Raw genomic sequence first — 12,806 nt, forward strand, 5'->3', positions numbered from 1 at the left:
ATTTTGATGGGGATTGCGCTGAATCTGTATATTGCTTTGGTTAAGATGGCCATTTTATCACTGTTAATTCCTCACATTCATGGGTAAAGAATATCCTTCCATTTCTTTATATCTTTTTATTTGTTTTTACAATGCCTTACAGTTTTTCTTGCACAGGTCCCTTTACCTCTTTCATTAAGTTTATTCTTTGAGGGGAAGAGGGTGGGTTAAAAAAAGCTTTTTCTCAGTGTGTAAAAGTTTTTTATTCCACCATAAATTGGAAAATTTTCTTGTTTATTTATTTCAGCTTCTTATTCGTTGTTTGTATAATGTATAGGAATACAATTGGTGTTTGTAAATTGATTTTGTAGCCTGCCATTCCACTGTGTTGATTTATTATTTCTAATAGCTTTTGAGTGAAGTGTTTAGGGTTTTCCCTGTAGAGTTTCATGCCATCTGCAAATAGTGATAGTTTTACTACTTCTTTTCCAATTTGGATTTCTTTTATATCTATTTTTGGCTTAATTTTTCTAGCTAGGACTTCCAGTGGTAATGGTAAAAGTGATCCTCCTTGTCATGTATCCGATTTTAGAAGAAAAACTTTCAGTTTCTCTCCATAGGAATAATGTTAGTTATGGGTTTGTCAGATAGACCTTTATTATGTTGAATTGTTTTCCTTTTATCTCCATTTTTTTTTTCAGTTTTTATAAGTGGATGCTGGATCTTGTGAAATGCTTTCTCTGTAGCTATTGATATGATCATATGATTTTTATCTTTCCTTTTGTTAATGTATGAGTTACATTGCTTAATTATTAAATGTTGAGCCTTCCTTACTTCTTTGGAATACATCTCCTTCAGCATGCTAATTTAGAGAATGGCATATTTCAGTGCAGTAATGAAGAAGGCCTTATGAATACAACTCTAAAAAATATTTTTGGTGCCTTTAAAGTTCAGAGTTTCCTATTCTAGGAGTTGTTGAAACAAAAGTTATACAGTGATATATTGTCGTCATTGTAGAAGGGTTTCATGTAGTAGAGAGGTCTAGATTAGATAGTTCTCCAGATTGTGCCAATGCCTAAGATTATATGGGTGTTCTAAATGAAGAATTTCTAGGTTACCTCTAGATAAGTAGTTCCAGCTGGGTGTAATTTTATACACCTTCCAAGAGACTTTGGCAATGTTTGGAGACATTTTTGATTGCTTTCACTGTTTAGGGATTTGTCACTGTCATTTAGTGTGTAAAGGCCAGAGAATACTGCTAAATATGAACAATGTATAAGACAACCTACCAACTCTCCACCCTCAACAGTGAAGCATTATCAGCACTCAGATGTCTCCACTGTTGAGAATGAGAAATTCTGTTCTAGGCATTCAGCTGATTTAGACGACCATCTGTTTTATCTTAGAGATTAATTTGGGCCTGATATGAGTAGGTCAGATGGCCTTAGCAAAGATGTGAACTAGTAAACGTTCATTTTCAACAACTTCCCTCCATACCCATCACATCCTCAATTCCATTGCTTTCATACTCTGTTGGGTATGCTTCTATGCCACTTTTCTGGGTCTGTTGTCTTCTAAGAATTTCTAATCACATCAGATTTAGCCCCCTTGGGCTTTGTTTCTTCAACATCTCCTTGCTCTTACCTAAATAATCTGGACAGTTGACATCCCCATTGATAGTGACTTGTTACTCTTTCCATGGTTGGTGATAATGCTGGAATCTCTTTTTCATCCTCATTTATTCATGGTGATTCTGCTGGAACGTTCCAAGATGACCAGTTGTCTTCCCACAGAGCTATAAAATTTACAAGTTGTCATTCACAAAGATTGCATATGAAAAATCTAGAAGTTACTTATATAAAAATTCAGAGATAATATTGATGAAGCTAATTATAAGTAATGTTTATATGAAGCTAATTAAAAGTAACAGCTCAGAAGTATATTAAAATATTAGTGGAAGTATTTTGAGTACTGGAAGTTATTAATACTAAGAATTCTCTCTAGTTACTTGAGTAGAAATTAATTAATTTTTCAGGGTTAACTGACCATCAGTGTAATTTACATGTGCATAAAGAAATGAAAAAAATATGAAATAGTTTTGTGCTGAAATTTAGTTGGTGTAAAGAAACTGCTCTGATTTGTAGTTTGGTAGTAAGGCATTTCAAAATGAAATTCAAATGTCTCCATATTTTTATGTATAATGGGAAAGGTTTTTATATGCCATTCATGCTGTACTTCCTACTTTTTTATTCTCAATCTATGTAAAAGTCTACTTCTAATGAAATTTTTGAAACAGAGTAATTACCAATATTCTAGTGTTTAGTTTTCATTAAAAGCTGCTCATTTTAACCCTTTTTACTTTTCTAAAAATGAAGTCATTCTTCCACAAATAACAGTTTGTACGTTGGCTTCTAGTTTGCCTGAGATGAAGGAAAGTGTACCTAGGATAGCCCAGACACTGAGACTCTCTGTATACCAGGAACCACCTGCTTTCCTTAGGGGTTTTTTCTATAAAAATATTAATCAGACTATTTGTTGCTATAGATAGAATTTCCATGCGAAATATTTTGGCTAACTCACATACCTAATTTTTGCTATGTCTTATGTTTAATAAACTAAGAAAACTATTTTTAGAAGTAATTTTCAGAACTTTGCAGTTTCCACCTCTTGCTTTTGTTGCTAATTAAATTTGAAGACTGAGTGGACAGTCATGTCAGTTTCAAAGTACTTTGGATGTTGTGAGGACTTATTTTTGTGGATTTACTCAGTTTCGTTCCTAATCATCCTCCCAGAGTAGCAATATTGACTTTTTCTCCTCTGCTGAGATAATACTCATTCATCTCTTTCTAACTTTGCGGGCAGAGAAACTTAGTAATATTTAGACATCATGTTTTAGAAATAGCTCAAGCTACTCTTTATGTGCTATGATTTATAGAGCTTTGTTTTAAGAAGGCTTTAACTTTCTCAACTGTAAGATATCTTTAAAAATATAGCCACTTGAAAAAACCTGAGTGTTGGATGAGATAAATAAGTCTATTATTTAAATGGTTGAACACAAATGTTACTTTTGTTCTTAACCATGAATCTGTGTCATGGGTATGTATGTCCAATAACCTGCCTTTTCAAAGTGCCACTTTGGAATAGAACTTACAGTAAGAGCAAACATTCATGTTGTTTGTATTTTTAAGTGAAAATTACTATGGATATATTGATTGAACAATATAAGAAGTAATTGGTAACTCTGCAGCTGTACTTCTTGGTACTAAAAAGGCTATGGGAACATGAAAAATGTTATTGTGAGAAAGTTTAAGAAAATCTTTGCTCATTTCTTCCTATGCCTATTAATGACAACTTCTGAAGGAAAAAAAAAAATCAGAAAAAAGCAAAACTTGTTTTTTCCTTTTCTGACAGTTTCTATAGGAATAGATTGTTATCAGGTTAAGAACACAATGGAGGTGCGAACATACCCTGTGAGGAGCACACCTCTGAAGCCTCCTCTTATGCTTCAGTCTGGGCATTATGAAAACAAGTGAGCAAAGATAAAAAACAAGCAGGTACAATATGTTGGGTTTATTTGGAAAGTGTAGGGAGTATTTCCCTTGAAGATGGTTGCAAAGATGAGTTGTGCATAAAAATCAAAACCAACCTGTCTGTCCATCATCGATTAATTCAAAATGTTAACATCAGTGATGGAACAGCAATGTGCTTTTTAGAGTAAAAAGTTTGTTTAAACATTCCTAGATAGTAGTACCTAAAATAGTGATTTTTTTTCACTTATAGATAAAGGCAGACTCCTGCCAGCATTTTAGATAGATCCAGCCTCAAAACTGATTATACCTTTTCTTTTCTTTTCTTTTTTTTTAAGATTTATTTTTTAGGGCCTCCCCGGTGACGCAGCGGTGGAGCGCTGGGTTGTGAAGCTGCCCGCAGCCTCTGCAGCACTAGTTTGATCCCCGGCTGCTCCCCAGCCACCAGAGGAGGGTCCCACATGGTGCATAGACCTCTCCTGCCTCCCACTGCTCCCCTCAGCAGTGTACTTCGGTCCTTCTGCCTTCTCTGCTCCCTGCTCTGGCTCTGTTGAATTCTCTCACCCTCCCGCGCTTCTGACTGTACCCAGTGCTTGTATAAATAAATAAATAAATAAATAAATAAAACAAATCTTTAAAAAAAAAGATTTTTTATTTATACAAGAACTGGGGTACAGTCCAGATGCGCGGGAGGGTAAGAGGATTCACCAGAGACAGAGTGGGGAACAGAATAGGCAGACTGACTGAAATACACTGCTGAGGGGAGCAGTGGGTGAGACAGGAGAGGTCTGCTGCACCATATGGGTAGCTCCCTGGCCAGCCAGGAATCTGCGCTGCAGAGGCTGCAGACAGCTTCACAGCACTGTGCTCAACCCGCTGCGCCACCGGGGAGGCCCTATACCTATTTTTTCATACAAGATATTGACAACAATGCAAAGCAGAAGAGAGATTTGCATGACAGGAGTAATCTCTGGTCTATAAATCTCTTTGCTTTAATCAGTTTGGAATCCATAACTAATAATTAATCCTGGATAAACCTGATTTTACAGTTGACTACGTTCTTATCTCTCAGTTTATTCTTAATTTATTTTTACTAGATAAGTATTTACGTTTCTTAACACCCTACATCCTTTATATATTGAACAAAGTTGACTGAAATTTGAAATATATCAGTAAAGGTTTTTAAACTCTTTTACCACTCTTATTTTTTTTTTCTTAGGTATTTTGAAAAACTGTGTATTTCTTTTTTAAAATATATTTATTTATTTATGCATACAATAACTGGAGTGTAAGCCAGAGGTGCGAGGGTGTAGGTGAGAGGATTCACCAGAGACAGTGGGAAACAGAACAGTCAGATCTTCTGAAATACAATCTGAGGGGAGCAGTGGGTGAGTCAGGAGAGGTCTGCTGCACCATGTGGGTGGCTCCCTGGCCAGCCCGAGGATTAACACATAAAGCAGAAGCTGGAGATAGCTTGACAATGCTGTCTTTAACCCCTGCGCCACCAGGGGAGCCCTGAAACACTGTATATTTCAATATTATTATTATGTCTTTTTTTATTTTTTTTAAATAGAGGCATGTTTTATTTATTTATTTGTTTGTTTGTTTGTTTGTTTATACATGCACTGGGTATAGTCAGAAGCGCGGGAGGGTGAGAGAATTCACCAGAGCCAGAGCAGGGAGCAGAGCAGGCAGAAGGACCGAAGTACACTGCTGAGGGCAGCAGTAGGCGGCAGGAGAGGTCTGCGCGCCATGTGGGATCCTCCTCCGGTGGCCGGGGAGCAGCCGGGGATCAAACCGGCACCGCAGAGGCTGCGGGCAGCTTCGCAACCCAGCGCTCAACCGCTGCGCCACTGGGGAAGCCCTATTATGTCTCTTAATGATAGGTTAGATACTGAATCTGTGTTGCTTATTGAGAAGGAAAAAAAAAAAAACAGAAAATTAAGGTTTCTTGAGGTTACCCAACCCAGTTGAAAGACCTTGATCTATTGTATTTCCTTGATGTAATAAGCCTGGTAAGCTCTAGAGGAAAAATCCGTGTGGATTAAGTTTGAAAGATTAGAAAGTCTTTTATACTTCATCTGATCCAAAGTTCAGTCACACATCATCATCATACTTTCTTTTTGTAGAGGCAATGTACACTTTCATTGTGCTTTATGACTTTAAAAATATTTAATGGGGGGAAAAGCAAAAACAGTACATGATCTTTCCTGCCTGAAGAAATGGTAGTTAGTGGGAAATGAGTATGTAGAGAGGAATTTGCAGCTGGAAAGAAATAGTGAGAACCAAGACATATATAACAATGCCATGCCTAATCAAGGAAGGATTTTCTCATGAAATCTGGAATGAGCGTATATTCAAATTACTGGCTTGAGTGTGGGTAGAGGGCATGCCATTTGGGAGAACTGAGTTACTTTATGTTATTCCACAACATAAATGAAGAATAATGGTTAAGAGATTTTATTTATCCTATATATATTTATGACTTTTTTGTTTGTATGGATTTATTGGGATTTAGTTCTCCTTGGACACCTAATACATGTAGGACTCAGCTGGAGGGCAGCTGTTGGCCTTTTGTCCACTGCACAGTGTGGTTTGGTGAAGCAGTGAATGAGTGCTGTATTTATGGCCACCTTAGTTGGGATTACAATGATAACCCTAATTCTACTGGTCTTAATGACTTTTCTCAAATAGCAATCTGAATTGCTATACAGGCGTATACTGTTGTGTGCTACCCTCCTGTGACCTACCTAAGTAATTGGAAGTTCTTATTTATTTTTGTATTTTTTGTGAGGGAACAACATAATGTTACCCTAAACCTGATTCTTATTTGCAGTTAATGGAAATACCACCTTTTGGATAAAAATAACTAATTAATTACAAATTATAATAATGAGGTTTCATTTGGGTGACCTGTTTACTTTGCCCTGCCAAAAGCACAGTATTTTTTTAGCTTTTGCTTTGTTCTGGATTCACATAAAACCTCCTTTCTCCACCTTGGGTTGAATGACCAGTGAGGACTTTTTGTTTTATTTTCTTCCAAATTGTGAAAGTAACTTGTTTGGTGGCATTAGAATAAAGACTGATTGCTTACAGTGTAAGATAAGAAAACTGGATTATGTAATCCAGTCAAAAAATGGGCAGAAGAGCTAAAAAGAAACTTCTCTGAAGAGGAAATGCAAATGGCCAACAGACATATGAAAAAATGTTCAACATCACTTGTAATCAGGGAAATGCAAATCAAAACTACCATGAGATACCATCTTACACCAGTGAGAATGGCACATATTAAAAAAAACTAGCAACAGCAAATGTTGGCGAGGGTGTGGAGAAAAAGGAACTCTTCTACACTGTTGGTGGGAGTGCAAACTGGTCCAACCACTATGGAGAGCTGTGTGGAGATTTCTGGACCTACTAAACATAGAGCTTCCATATGATCCAGCAATTCCACTCCTAGGTATTTACCCAAAGGACACAGAAACATCCATTCCAAAGAACACCTGCACCCCTATGTTTATAGCAGCACTATTTACAATAGCTAAGCTTTGGAAACAGCCCAAATGCCCAAAAATAGATGACTGAATCAAGAAGATGTGGTACATATATACCATGGAATATTACTCAGCATTTAAAAAAAGATAAACACATGCAATTTGCAGCAACATGGATGGTGCTAGAAGGGATCATGCTCAGCGAAATAAGCCAAAAAGAAAAAAGAAAAATACCGGATGGTCTCACTCATAGCAGGAATCTAGAAAACTTAAATAAGGGACCAGGAAAATGAACAAGTATAAGAAAGTGAAAATCAAAATCAACAAAAAAAAAACTATGAACCAGAGACACTTCGTGGGGGGCGGGAGGAGAGGGATTGGGGTCAGAATGGGGGTTTTGCAATTGTATGGGGGAATATAAAAATGAAATTTATTATTTAAAAACAAAAAACAAAAAACAAAAAGTTACAAGCACTCAATGCAGAATGAACAAGATGGCCTGCCAGAGGACAAGTGTAGACTGGGAAAATGCATACTTGAAAAAAGCAGATTATCTGACAACATTGTCAGGGGAACTAATATTAACTTTATCCAAAGAAAATGAAATGGAATGCTTTCAACATCAGGAATGATTGTCCTAAGCGTGATTATAATGTGAGAGATGGATGGAATTTTGAAATGTTTAGTCTTGAAAGCAACAGGAAAAGCTACTGTTTTATTTGACTTAAAGAAATAAAAAAAAGGTGGCAATAAAAGAACTGAATGACACTACAAACCTGTTTACCTTTTGGTAATTACATTGTACTAAAAATAAAGATTGCTTTTCTGCTATTTTATGACAAATCAGAAAAAAAAAACTGGATTATGCAATTAATTATGCAATTAAGTTAGATCTCATCTAACTTAATATGTAAACATGTAAAGTTTTTAATCTTAATATTGGGATTACTTATTTTGGTAGTTTAAATAGTATATTTTTTACATCAGTGATCTTTACTAGAATATTGCCTATCAATTTTAAGGAATAGGGAATGTTCTTTGCTTTTCTTAAATCTGGTCCCTTATGTAATAGTGAGCTCTTTGACACAGAGACACTATCTTACATTTTTATCTGCTGTGTATGAAAATAAGAGATAGTTCTTAAATTAAATGGCATAAAATTTGTAAAAGCTGTAATTCTTTAATGAGAGTTTAAAAAGGAGTCAGAGAAATACATGACAGATCACGTCCTTTGGTTCCTCTCTCTGACTCAATCCCATAACTATTTGTGTCTTTAAACCTCTTCTCTGAAGAGTGATAATAACTCACACATTGCTGGGTTACTCTGAGGATTATGTAAGGTGATGCATGTCAAGCACTTAATAGAGCATGTATTAAGTGAACATTTGATCACATCAGCAGTTGATGTTGTTATACTATTTTAATTATTAATATACTGAAATCTTATTAAAGATTTCCCCACTTTTGGCCATCTGTATGTCTTTGTAGAAGTGCCTATTTAGCTTTTGTGCCCATGTGTTTTGGGGTTATTTGTTTTCTTTTGGGGGGGAGTTGTATAAGTTTTTGTATAGCTTTTTTTTTTTTTTTAAGATTTACTTATTTTTATACAAGAACCAGGGTACAGGCCAGATGCGTGGGAGGGTGAGAAGATTCACTAGAGACAGGGCTGGGAACAGAGCAGGCTGACTGATGCAATACATCAGAGGGGAGCAGCGGGCGAGACAGGAGAGGTCTGCTGCGCCATGTGGGATTCTCGCCGGCCAGCTGGGATTGAACCAGCGTTGCAGAGGCTGCAGACAGCTTCACACTGCAGCACTCAACCTCCTGCCCCACCAGGGAGGCCCTTCTTTGTATATCTTTGATAGCCCCTTGTCAGATACTTGGTGTGCAAATATTTCCTCCCATTCAGTCTGTTGTCTTCATTTTAGCTGTGGTTTATTCATTGTGTAGAAACATTTCAGCTTGATGTAGTTCCAATTGCTTATGTTCTCTGTTGTTTTCCTTGCTGTTGGAGATGTATCCATGAAGAAGACATTATTGAAGTTTATGTTGTGATTTTTTTTATTCTGTGTATTCTGTGTATTTTATGGTGTCAGGTCTTATATCCAAATGCTTTATGTATTTTGAGTTGATCTTTGTGTGTAGCGTGAGATAATGAGTCAGTTTCATTCTTTTGCATATGGCTGTCCAGTTTTGCCAACACTGTTTATTAAAGGGACTTTTCTTGCTCCAATGTATATTATTGGCTCCTTTGTCATAGAAAACTGTCCATATAGGTGGGGCTTTATTTCTGGAGCCTCAGTTATATTCCAGTGATCTGTGTGTCTGATTTTGTTCCAGTACCATGCTGTTTTAGTCATTATGGCTTTATAGTATAGTTTGATGTCTGCAAGTGTGATATTGCTGTTCTTCTATTTTTGTCAGGATTGCTTTGGCTATTTGGGTTTTTTTTGTGGTGCCATATGAATTTCAGTAATGTTGGTTCTGTTTCTTTGAAGAATGCCATTGAGTTTTGATAGGAATTATGTTGAATCTATAAATCACTTTGGGTAGGATGGTCACTTTGACAATGTTAATTCTTCCAATCCATGAGCAAGGAATATCTTTCCATTGTTTGCGTGTGTATGTCTTCTATATCTTTTAACAATGTGTCATAGTTTTCTTTGTATAGGTCCTTCACCTCCTTTGTTAGGTTTACTCCTAAGTATGTTTTTTTTTTTTAATGTTGTGATTGTAAGTGGGGTCATTAGTTACTTCCTTTCCGGCTGATTGTTTGCAGATAGGAAGACAATTGATTTTTGTGTATTGATTATTTATACCTTGCCACTTTGCTGAACGAATTCATTGTTTCAACTAGTTTTTCATTGGAGCCTTTGAATTTTTTATGTATATTATCATGTCATCAACAAGTAATGATAATTGTATTTCTTCTTTTCCAATTTGTATTTCTTTTATACCCTTCTCTTGCCTAATTGTTCTAGCCAAGTCTTCCAATACTATGTGAATAATAGTGATGAGAATGGACTTCCTTGCCTTGTACCAGATAGTGGAATGATTTTCACTTTTTTCCCCATTGAGGATCATGTTATCTATCGATTTGTCTTATGGCTTTTATTATGTCAAGATAAATTCAGTGTATCCCCCTTTTTTTTTGAGGATTCAACATAAATGAATTCTGAATCTTATCAAATGCGTTCTTGGCATCTATTGATATGCATATATGGTTTTCATCTTTCTTTTTGTTGATATGGTGAATTACATTGATTGATTTTCACTTGTTGAAGCACTGTTGTCCCCTGGTATATAGCCCACTTGGTCATAGATATAAGCTTTTTAAGGCATTGTTGGATTGTTGTATTTATTTTGCTAAGGTTTGTAAAATGATAAGGGAATACCATTAGTAACTTTTTGGGTTTGATGGATATATTAATTTTCTTCATTATGATGTTAATTTTACAGGCATGTATCATTATATAAATACTTAAAAATTGTAGACTTTAAATTATGTCAATTATTCCTCAATAAAGCTATCGAAAAATTCAATAGCCACATGTGAACAGTAGCTACAGAATTGGACTGTGGAGCTGTAAACTCCTTCAAGGTTGGAAATGCACTTAAATATTCTATGTTAATAGAAGATGCAAAATAAACACTTGACTAATGGTTGTTTAATGAAAGAAATTCAAGATATATCTAGCAGGGTAAGCATGGATACATCACTTGCCTTCCCAGGTTTTAGTTTTCTTATTTTGAGAAAATAGGGTATTTTGAAGTTCTTTTTGTCTCTAAAATTCTGTAATTTTAAATATACAAAAAAGTCTTCATTAATTGCAGATTTACATTTACTTGGAAAGAAAAGCACTTTGTTAAAGCTACAATAATTATTAAGTTAGCACAGTTAATTTTAAAATTTTGAAAAAATTATGTTGTTTAAAATAAAATTCTCCTTAGCAACTTTAATTAACACAAAACTAAACAACTCCCTTAGTAAAATTCACACCTTTTCCATTGGTTCATTGGATATGTTTCCCTGGCCTATCTTTCATCTTATATTTCCACTAATATGTCCACTTTCTTTACTTTGTCTAAAATCATAACCTCTACTCCACTACCTTTCTGTTTTTTTATCCTTTATTTTTCTCCAAAGCTCCTACAATTGTGTGACACATTAGTTTCTTTTAATATCTTAGTTGACTGGAAGTAACAGGATAGAATGACGGTAATAAAAAATTGAGTTTTGTGATCTGTATCATTAGATGACAGGTTATAACCAGTAAACAAACTCATTTGAATTTTAACTTATGTTGATTAATCAATAACTGAAAGTTATTCCATAGGCTTTGATTTGTGTTACATTTTCTAAAACAGTGACATTTACCTTAGATATCACGATAGGGTAGTTTTAAAGGCAACAGAAAAGAGCAGTATGAGGTGGGGGGGAGGGGATGAGGTAGAGAGAAGAGGGTGTATGTATGTATAATATGTAATAAATAATAAAAATATTTGTTTTGTGTTAATTGGTACCTATCTTCTTTTGATTGATAGATTTACATATTTCTAAGTCATTCAGGTTATGATTATAAAGCTTCTCTTAAACTCTGGTGGCACAGTGGTTGAGCGCTGGGCTGTGAAATTGCCCACAGCCTCTGCAGTGCTGGCTGCTGGCGAGAATCCCACATGGCACACAGACCTTTCCTGCCGCACCCGCTGCTCCCCTTAGCAGTGTATTTCGTCAGTCTGCCTGTTCTGTTCCCCGCTCTGGCTCTGTTGAATCCTCTCACCCTCCTGCGCTTCTGACTGAATCCAGTGCTTATATAAATAAATAAATAAGTCTTTAAATTAAAAAAAAAAAAAAAAAAAAAAAACCTAGGTGGCAAAATTTTCAAGTTTGACTGATAATGAAACTATCATACAATTTTTAAATAAATTATTTGTATTGGAAATAACAGAACACTATTTTGTACCATTTTCATTTTTGTTCTTGGTCAGTCTTACACAGTTAAAATTGTCTGTTGATTGTCTAAGTTGACAATCCTTATAGTCAGTTTATGTTGTGGTTAGCATAAGAATGTATTCACAACTCCTGTTTTAGGTGATTTTGTTTGTTTGTTTTAGGTGATTTAAAACAACTTTATGGAGATTCTCTTTGGTGGCATAACTTAGCTTTGGTTAGGACTTGGTTCCTGAGTTCTTCCCATGTACCCTCCCAGTATATTGTGTTATACAGTGCTGCTGCAGAGGGAGTTTCTTTGCTCCTGACTTACTATGTGCTTCTGTCTGCTTTTCAAAGAATTTAATAGCTATTATGTAGCTATTAAATAGCTATTGTATAGCTTTCCCATGAAAGATGATTCTGTTTTTAGCATCTTTCTTGTTGATTAGAATTAGTTGACAACTGAACTGTATTTTACATTAAAAATATGTGGTCTTGATATTATAGTGAATAAATTTAGATTTGCTTGCTGATGATTATACAAAATTGAATGTTCTGAAGTTACGTCATTACCATACATATTCTTAAAGACACTTAAAAAAATTAACTGTTCCCTTTACAACTCGGTTAGCCTTCTAGCAAATCTGTATGCATATTGTAGTAATGTGTGTGTGCGTATATATACATATATGTGTAAAAGTAAGATTATTACAGGCTTATTATTAACCTAATATGGTTGGTTTGGAAAATACGGAATGATAAATGTGTTTGACTGGTTTCGCATTTCCTTAAATTGTCTCAGGCACATGATTTAATTGTATTTTGTTTTTATAAGACACAAATGATGATGTCATTGTTCTTTTACAAGTAATGTAT

The 12,806-nt window shown here is 35.3% G+C and overlaps 1 protein-coding gene across 1 annotated transcript in view; it reads left to right on the plus strand.

The window, feature by feature from the left end:
* Positions 1-12,806, plus strand: part of TMEM135 (transmembrane protein 135) — a gene marked incomplete at both ends in the record, with an annotated part of 130,769 nt that overhangs the window by 49,399 nt on the left and 68,564 nt on the right. The window lies entirely within an intron of this gene.

This window comes from Talpa europaea, assembly GCF_964194135.1.
Source record: "Talpa europaea genome assembly, chromosome: 1".
Lineage (NCBI taxonomy): Eukaryota > Metazoa > Chordata > Mammalia > Eulipotyphla > Talpidae > Talpa > Talpa europaea.